The sequence below is a fragment of the Cibotium barometz genome, chromosome 49 (assembly GCF_041138505.1).
Source record: "Cibotium barometz isolate CiBa-2024 chromosome 49, ASM4113850v1, whole genome shotgun sequence".
Classification (NCBI taxonomy): domain Eukaryota; kingdom Viridiplantae; phylum Streptophyta; class Polypodiopsida; order Cyatheales; family Cibotiaceae; genus Cibotium; species Cibotium barometz.
Genome location: NC_141094.1, coordinates 1,824,820 through 1,834,904, shown reverse-complemented (window position 1 = coordinate 1,834,904; position 10,085 = coordinate 1,824,820).

Genomic DNA, 10,085 nt, shown 5'->3' with positions numbered 1-10,085 from the left:
CCCTGGATATGCTCCCCGAGGAGGTGGGTATTGTTGGTATATTGGTACCCTAGGCTGATATGATGAGGTCAGGTAGGCCCTTTCTCTCTGATAGGACATCTTAGGTCCTTGGAGAGTTGGTTTTGGCCCTAGGTTTAGTATTGGTCTCTAGGCTCGATATGAATCAATCACCCCTGGGGGTGGGCATGGCCCTTTAGACTAGTGCAGGAGTTTGCATTTGATTACTCTCACTTTACCCTATTTCTACTCTAGGATCTAGAGGTGGAGTGGGTTCTCTTTCCTATTGGTTTTCCATCTCTCTCTCTCTGGGATGTGGCTCATTTGATTGTGCGTTTACAGGATAAAATTCCAGAGCCTCGAAAGCAAGGCTTCTTGGTGAACGAGTAGGAGAGGTAGGGTCTTGCTCCCAAGGATAGGTGGTCTTTCCATACACTGAGCCACTAGTCCACCTCACTGGGATGATCTTCACTCTCATTGGTGCTGTCAAAGACTAGCACCATTTAGCTCCAAGCTGTCTTGACCGATGGGTATGACCTTATGAGCGAGGGAGCGTTAAGAGAGTTTATCTCTAGAGGGTTGTCTCACCCCAATTTTCTCCAGCATAGAAGCATGAATGTGTGGAATAGCAGTGCTAGACCCCCTTTGAACAGTCTATTTTTTTGTGTTTTTTTTGGAATGGTACCGTACGCTTTTAAGATGGTACGGGCATATACTTTGTTGTGAGGACACAAGTTTATGCTTCAGAAGAAACGAGCATGGTAGAGATGACATAGGCGTACACTTCTCGGACATGAACGTGGCTACAAGAAGGAACGGATGTACGCTTTTGAAAGATGGAGTGGCAAAGTTACCACAGAGGCGTGGCTGAGAAAATGGTACGAGCGTACGCTTTCCGTGGCAAAAAAGAAGAAACATGCATGGCAAGGATGAGGAAACAGGCGTTGCAAAGTTGCCACCACGAGCATGGCTTTAGATGGTACGAGCATACGATTTAATGGTAAGGCCTTCCAGTTTGCAGAGATTTTTAATGGTAGAGGTGATAGCCACCTACAAAGATTCCTTGACAGTGTAATTGTGCCCTTTGTTTAATGCACTTTATGCTCAATTAATGCAATTTACTCCCTTTTAAATGCCCTTTGTTTAATGCATTTTATGCTCAATTAATGCAATTTACTCCCTTTTAAATGCCCTTTGTTTAATGCATTTTATGCTCAATTAATGCAATTTACACCCTTTTAAATGCCCTCTGCCACAAATGGAATGCTAGAGATATCAAAAGATTACTTTGGATAAGGGAACATGCATGGCAACACAATTGTGGCAATGAGAAACCCTTCCAAAGTGAAAATTTTGCCTACTCTCCTCCTCAGATTTCTATTGATTCAGGTGCTTCCCAAATGTTTTTTTGAGTTTTTGTTTTTATGGGGGGCTAAAGCTAGTCCCTAGCTACCTAATTATACCTAGAATGCCTAAGGAAACCTAATTAATTAAGATTAATTAGATGATTAAGCTATTTGTGCAAACTTAACAAATGTTGAACAAAAATAAAAAATTGCATGAATCTCAAGAGAAAAATCAAGAACCTACTTGTGTTTCCCGCATTTGATGAGACTTCGACGCTCCAATGCTCCATTGATCTCCATAACTCCATAAAACAAAATCAACAAACAAGCAACAAGCTCATACAACATGCAACAACCGGTGGATTTGTACTCCAACCAAAGCAATGTGAAGACTCTAGAAAATGAAATGTATGGAGGACCCTAAGCTAAATACTTATCCCCGGCAAAACGACGCCAAAGATGTTAACCTAAACATACTAACTTACACAAGAGAGGGAGAGAAGAAGCGAAAGGAACCATGCAAGGGTCAATTCAGAGAATAACATTTAACCAACCCTAATGAGGGTTAACTCCCCTATGTGAGGCCGTTGGGGGCTCACTCCACCACCATTTGTGTTATCCAAGTGGAGATTCACTAGCTAGGTAAAGCGCAAAAGAAGAAGGGAGCTACGAAAAGCTGTACCTCCACTCAATGCCAATGTGCATGCAAGAGGGATCTTGATAGAAAGAAAAGAGAAGGGATAAGAGAACAGAAGCTAGATTAACACCATCCCTTCCATGCATACACAGCAATCAAGCAAGCAAGCATATACAACACAAGCATGCAACCATGAGAGAGAGAGAGAGAGAGAGAGAGAGAGAGAGAGAGAGAGAGAGAGAGAGAGAGCAAGACTCATTGAGACAAATGGGATTGTCCCCTTTTCATATTCCATAAAATAACTTATATACATGAGCTCACCTTTTACAATGGCTAGCCTCCCATCTACGATTGGGGGCCCAAAATTGGCTTTCTAGATCTATGTACATCTAGCTCATTCTTAAACGACTAGCATTACACAAGCTGTAAGCTCCGTCATCCCATATATCTTTATAGCTCTATGTACATCTACCTCATTCCTATGACCGGCATTACACAAGCTGTAAGCTTGATCATCCCATATATCTTTTATCAATAAGCACTTTGTGCGGTTACAAAAGGATAAGTTACAAGAAGCGTGACTATGCTTGAAAAATGATGTTAACCGGAGTTGGTTAATAAGAGCGGTCTCGTATGACTCGCAGATCCGGGTGAGGCGGCAATAGCTCATTCAAAGAGCGACCTTGCTAAAGACTCTTGCCAATGGAGTTAACCACAATAGACATGCAAAGGGAGACGCCAAGGCCTGAACCTACAGGAACACCACCTTATGGGTGGAAATGGGATCGAGGTGGGAAGAGAAGGCCCAAGGAACCAGAACAGGCGGTGTTGGAAGAGGACCTCATCACCCCCGGCAGATGGAGCCTCATGCCTTTGTTGTGGTAGGAATGCCAGTAGAAGTAATGCACATGGAAAGGGCGAGGCATCCAGACACAAGGCCCATCGAAGTGCAGTTCCAAAAAGTGGATGAAAGGACTGGCATTGGGCACACCTGGGTAAGAATTAAGAAGAGAGCCTGCGAGCCGTGGTATGCCCCCAATCGCCCTATCAAGTTCATCTCAAGGGGCATTGCACGAAGGAGTTACTAGAAGAAGGCGATTGGAATATGCCGTAAGGAATCCGGATGGGAGGATCCAGACCAAATTGCAATTCAGGAACAAATGTTTTCAAAACTGCAACTGTGGGCTTCACTGCTCGCACAGTGTCCCCACTGTGATCCCCAGGTGTTGGCGGCCAACCAACCCGTTTGGGCATCACCCAAATTGTTACTAGACTGACCGTTGTGCAACAACCGGGTCTTCTTGTTTTGTAACAAACTTGTAACAGCTTCTTGATGAACGGGTAGTACCAAAGGTTGTAATGGGAAGAAGAGGGGGATGAGTAGGATAAGGGGATAGAGGAGTAAGCGTGAGTCTGGTCTACCTAGCTAAGACTTTAGAGGGTGTGCATCAGGCTACATGTTGAGTCTACTCAGGCTCTGAGGAGAGCAACGGTACTGAATAGGGACGAAGGAGAGCCAAGAGGGTAGTCCATGGGCAGAGTACTTCTAAGGCATTGTACCATAATATTCAGAAATGGATTGTGTATCGTCTCATTGTTGCTTTCTATCTACTCATCTCTATCTGTGTTGTATTCAATCTTGTGTTAAGTTATTCCTGTCTGGATGTGATAGGTTGTTTGGAATCTGGATAGCCATAGGAACTAGCCTGCTTTCATTCATGCTCAATCTCCCAACATTTACGCAGACGATAGCTTAACATTTGCGCGTTCCCATGCATAAGCGTGCATCTATTTTTGACATGTGGGCTATTTTTATGAATAAAGCATAAATACCCAAGAAGTGGGAGGATGCCCACACTTCTTGGGGGGGAGATTAGACCCAACAATGTGTATAAGGTGATGTCTAATCTATTTTCTTGTTTTTGTTTCAATTTATGCTCATCTTGTCAATTTAATTCCAACTCTATGGTTTAGTCTTTGTGTATTTGTGAGTTTTGTATTATTCTTCAATAAGTATTTCAAGATCATGTGTCAGTGGTATTAGAGCTTCGGGGTACTTTGATTTGGAGAATAGGGAGAAGCTCACTAAAATAAAAAGGGTAGAGTAGTGAAAGGCCCAAGAACCCATGGACAAAAGCATGAGAATTTTCTGAGCCCTTGGATGGAAATTGAGATCAAGGGCTATGGTTAAATGTCAACTTTTAATCAAAACCACATTTGTGAAACCAAAACCACCCTTCTTCTTCCCAAAACCACCTTCAAGAATCTTAATCCTCTCCTTAATCCATCTGTAGTATTGATGGAGTTGAGGAGATCAAAGACCTATTTTCAGATTTGCTAAGCTCCTTTGGTACATTCAAACCCATAAACAATGGTGGGAAATTAGCCATAAATGAGTGAAAAGTGCATATTGCAAGAAAAAAAATAGTGGATTAAAAGATTTAATCAAAGGGGAAAATCAAGAATTGGATTTTCTTTTCTTTTCTCTCCACCTCGATGAGCTTTTTCCACCAAGCGGCGAATTGTGAATTTCAGCGTAGTGATACTTTTTTTTCTCCATTGTTGCACACTGCCATGTTTGTTTTGGCATGAAAAAGCTTGACTTTTAAGCTTTTAATAAGCTTTCTTGTGAAGCTTTAAAAACCTTTATTTTTTTGGGAGTTAGAGAGCACCTTATTCGTTGCACACTCAGCTGCTAAGAGGCTTGTTTAAAAAGAGCTTTGCTTAAAGCTTTAAAAAAACCTTAAAATTTTTAGAGTTGAATAGAAAAAAAAAGAGAGAAGAAGAATAAGAAAGCTCTTGCTACTTTATGCAGACTCTATTTCAAAGCTTCAATAAGCTTTAGTGAAGCTTTAGATGCTTTACTAAGCTTTGATTAAAAGCTTAGTTTTTAAGCTAAAGTCCTTGTTCTTATGCACTTACAAAAGCTTTAAAATGAAGCTTTTATAAACCTTATAAGAGGATTTACAAATGTTTGAGATTTCCAAGCTCATGGACTTAAACATTGAAGTTCACAGAATCCTTTTGCAAACTTTCCCTTTTGAACCCTTCCAAATTTCTTTTGTATTGGGAAATCGAAACTTTGTCCTTATACAAAATTAGTGGAAGTATACATACACTTATATTAAAATTATATAGAGACCATAGTTTCTTATAGAAACATACACATGCTTAAATATTTATGCATAGAATTTTAGATCATATTAGTGTAGGTTTTTATTTTTTTAAGGTCATAGTTTAATATGGCCTTATTTAGGTTTAGAATAATTCATAAATAAATAACCTTAATCAGGTTATGTTTACAAGTTGAAATTATATTTATAGTCTTAGTTTAAAGTTTTCAAATGCAAGGTTGGAGTCATTTAAAGAGGAGTCATTCAAAGATACTTCAAAGCTTGGTTGTGTGTGCGTGCGCGCGCGCGCTAGACTCAAGCAACCTTATTCCTCGAGTACTCGAGCACTGATTTATGTTTGGTGTGAGGGTTTTACTTAGAGGCCCCCATAAGACAATCTCAATAAAACATAGGATAACTCATGCAATTAAGGATTCGATCCTTGATTATTCTCTTTGCTTATACAAATGTGGATTCACATGAAATCCTTATTGGCTATAAGACCTAGTCTAGAAATTTTCCCTTATTTCTTTTCCCAACCAATGTCTTATGGCCTCAACTCATTAATGTATAGAATTTTCAAATTTAAGTGGCAAAAGAAAGAGTTTAAGTTAAATTTATGTTTCTTATTTAGTCAAAGTTTCATTGCAATATTTTAAAAGGTTTGAGAATATTGCCTCGATTTTCCACAAAAAACACTTTTGTTTACAAGCTAATTTGCTAGGACTTTGAGACAAAGATTCTATTACCTTGGCTTGGACTTTATATCGATAATGGTCTTCGATCCAGCCACTTCTTTTGGCCGTTAGAGACACATCAGGATCACACATTTATCTCTTGGTGAAAAAGCTCATCCACCATGAACCTCCTCGTCGGACTTTCCTTGCTGGATGGGGACCTCTTATTTTATAGGCATGTAGAATCACTCGGGATTCGGCTACAAAAGTGGTGGATTTTGACATCATAGCCTTGACCATAACGCTTTATCCAGATGCCTTATCCAAATTACATATTTTATTCTTCTTTAATATGATACCTAAAATACGCATCCAATCCCCAATTTCATAGGAGAATTTTCGATAATAGCCATTACCCGTCTTATGAATAGTTTTCCTTGTTATCTCTTCATATTGTATGAACAAGGCTCTTGACACCCTTGGCCCTAGGCAAAAAATGTGTACAAGTTTATTTTGTTTAACCTAGTTTGAACTACAGCCTCTAGGATATGTTTTCATTCTTTATCAAGATTGTTAAAATTGTTACTAGTATTTCATTATATTCATATTTATATTTATGCTTAAATTTTGGATGTATTGAAAACTCAATTCTGTACATTATTTATTTACAATCTCACACCCTCTCAAATAGGTTCTCAACTCAAGGTTAGTATGTACCATCTTTGTATCCATAATCAAGTTATATTTTATTCTTATGATGTTAAGTTTCTCACGAATTATGTTCATAAAATTTATATTGCCTATCCTCCATAGAAAGTATAAAAATTTACCTCTTTGGAGTGTTAAAATTGTTTCAAGCACACTACAACAATGGAGGTATGTGTTAACTTCATTTCACCAACGATTCACATTTTCAGCAGTCATTTAAATTTCCCTTTACTTTTACAAAATAAGATAAGCATTCTCTTCAAGAATAGTTTGATTCTATTTGTGAATTCTTAAATGAATGCCTTAGCGGTTTTCCACACCTATCCCGACCTCATCCAATCTTACTTTCAATCACTGGCCACCAGTTGATATGACGCAACTGAGGACAGTTGCTATCCCAGGCAAGAGGGATGCCACGGTTTGTTCGTTTGTCCCTCTGTGTGGTCAATTGCGGATGCCTAATTACCACTATATTCGTAGCATGGCACTTGGCTAATTCTGAATATTCTATGTGTAGGACATATGAAGTTAGGGATGGCTAGAACTAAGTGTTGGATTTAATGCTTATGTGTTGTCGTGTAACTTTAGCATGTGTTGCTAATGTGAATGTGTTTGAATGGACAACCTATGTAGATTGGTAAGATTGATGAGATTTGTGCTCATAAGCCGGAATGGCTGGGACGTGATGGCAGTGATATGGCGTAAGTAATTACGCCATATCACCGGGAAGGTTTTTCTCATTTTCAGTAATTGGCTGTAGTATTTACTACGAGGTTTTGTATCATAGTTGGCTGCCCACTTTTGTTATATTCAGGCGTGGACTTAGTGATTTTGTTGCATGTGACTTAGCCCTTGGAGTTCTTTATGTATTTTTCATTTAGTGGTCAGATAGGAAGAATTCATCTTAGCTTTTAGTTAAAGCAACTCCTACTTTTGCAAAAGGGCCTATGCATAAGCGTGCATCTATTTTTGGTATGTGGGCTATTTTTATAAATAAAGCATAAATACCCAAGAAGTGGGAGGATGCCAACACTTCTTGGGGGGGGGGGGGGGGGGAGGGGGCAAGATTGGACCCAACACTGTGTATGGCAACTCAAGGAGTGCAACTCGCCAAAGTCAGCAAAAGCGCAAAAGATTTGTTAGAAAAAATTCGACAACTTCAAGAAAGAGTTGCAGAGCTCGAAGCTAAGAATAAGAGATTGAAAAGACAACGTTTTAATGATGATTTCAATTTTGTAAATTTGGAAGACCTTCTCATGAGTGAAAATATTAAAGACATCATATGATCCAGTACGAGACATTTAGAAGAATCTATGTAACTCAAAACAAAGAGCTTGTTGTAACTTAAGACATAGCAGATAAATAAGAATTCTACTTTGAGACAAACACTACGTTACAAAAGAATTTTAATGTTAATCTCATATTTTTTTATGTAACTCATGATTGATAATTATCATCCTTTAGATATGTCATTTGATAACTCAAGATTGATAATTCTCATCCTTTAGATATATCATTTTGTAACTTTGTATGTATAACATTTGATTTTTGTTGGTGGTTTAAAAAATATAAATCTATGTGAACTATGTCAAAGAAATATTTTACTCAATTCTCTTCAATGAAGATTGAGTAAAAGAGCATCTTATAAATCTATGTGAATTATGTCAAAAAATCTTTTACTCAATCCTCTTCAACGGGGACGAGGAACAAGATCATCAAATTCTTCCATTTCACTGCACTTAAACTCTTCACTCAAATTCATCATCATCTGCACTCCATAAATTTTTCAATATTACTTCATGTGTTAACCTCATCAACTTCTTGATATTGTGACCTTGTGATGCACATAAAGGTGTTATTTGAGGATTATCTAAGATGTGTATATTAGAGAATTCATACACAAGATCTGTAGCTCGAGATGCCTTTAATGTATTGCATCTCTTTGAATGAATGAAATCAAAGATAGATCGATTTCTTTCACAACTTCCTTGCTGAAGATGTTGGAACAGACAGTACTCATGTGCCAATGAATTGAAGTTTAACTAACTCACATCGAAACTCCTTTCACCACATTGACGCAAACATTTTAGATGCAACTTCAAGTCTCCAAACATACCATCTTTGTTTGCATATCTTACACGTTGCAAGGTAATAGCTGACTGCAAACCATTTTAAAGTCTTTCATGACATGCATTATTATCTTATTGACATAAAGCTGATATTTTGGATCCAAAATAAATGCTGCACCATATAACAGCATATGCATTTGTTTTCACTTGAAGTCTGCTTGTCACACGATCATTGATCTCTCTCTCTCTGAGAAAAAGCTTGAGTATCCTTTACATTTTGGATAGCATTAAAAAACATCCTATATAATTTACTAATAACAAAATTCTCTTTATTAAGAGTAAGCACATTACAAATGGCTTCACCACGCATGTGTAAATTAATGCTCTCTGATAAATTTTTACTATAAAATTTGCATCCACTAAAGTAGATTATATGGAGGTGAACTTCCCAATATCCTTAAGGAGAAAATTAAGTGTATATGAGTTATATACAAAAACCCACGTTATCTTTAGATACTTTGTCATTACATTATGTCTTACTAATTTATAATTTGATGCATTATTTAAAACTATTGTAGTCACATTTTTACTACCACTTACACGAGCAATTGAGTATTTGTCAAGACCTTTATGACACTTAGAGAAGAAACTCTAATTCTCAAAGACTTGCATAAATTAAAAGCATAAACCTTAATAAACAAAATTAAATAAATAAAAGAGATGAAAAATAGAGAAAAGATCTCACCGTTCGTCGACACAAGATTGGGTTGAATATCCCCTAGACGAGCGTGGCTCTTGTGTCACTCACCCATGTTTATATGTATTTGAAAAATCTTGCTTTCCAAAAAGATAACTCCAAAAACAATGCACAAGTTCTGTTGAGTTTTTGAGCATAAACAACTCTACAAAAATATAGCAAGTTACAAATATAAAGTCTTGGGCCTACCAAAAGTATAAAGTACTAATTGGTATGTACAAAGGTTTGAGGCCTTAGTCTTACAAAATTATTAATGCCTAAATATAAAATCATAAAAGGTATTTACATGTCTTCCAAAATATCTCATAGTGGGGTCCAACACATGTTCCACCCGTGATTAATACATAATTTGCCAATACTCAATCATCGCCTACATCTAAAATAATATTATTTAGTGTACACGGCTGATTAAATACATTAATCCTGACTATATTATACATGTTCACACAGTTACTTAAACACATTAATCCTAGTAAATATTATAAATAAAGGTGCATCCAAAATAAAATATCCTGAAATAAAATAATGGGAGTTTCCATAGAGATTATGACTAACATTTCCTCTTGCTCAGATTGCATTTGACCTCCATTACATGGATGGTAGAGTGGATGAGATTTTGGTAAGAATGGAAAATTATAAAGAGAGTAGCCATGTTTGAGTAATTATGTACTAAACATACCGGTGGAGATCAATGTACCACAAACATCATTTATTGTACTCTGGTCTTAAGTCACTCTAGTCTGCAATGTCCCCTTATCAGGAGTACCCATGTTTGAGCAAG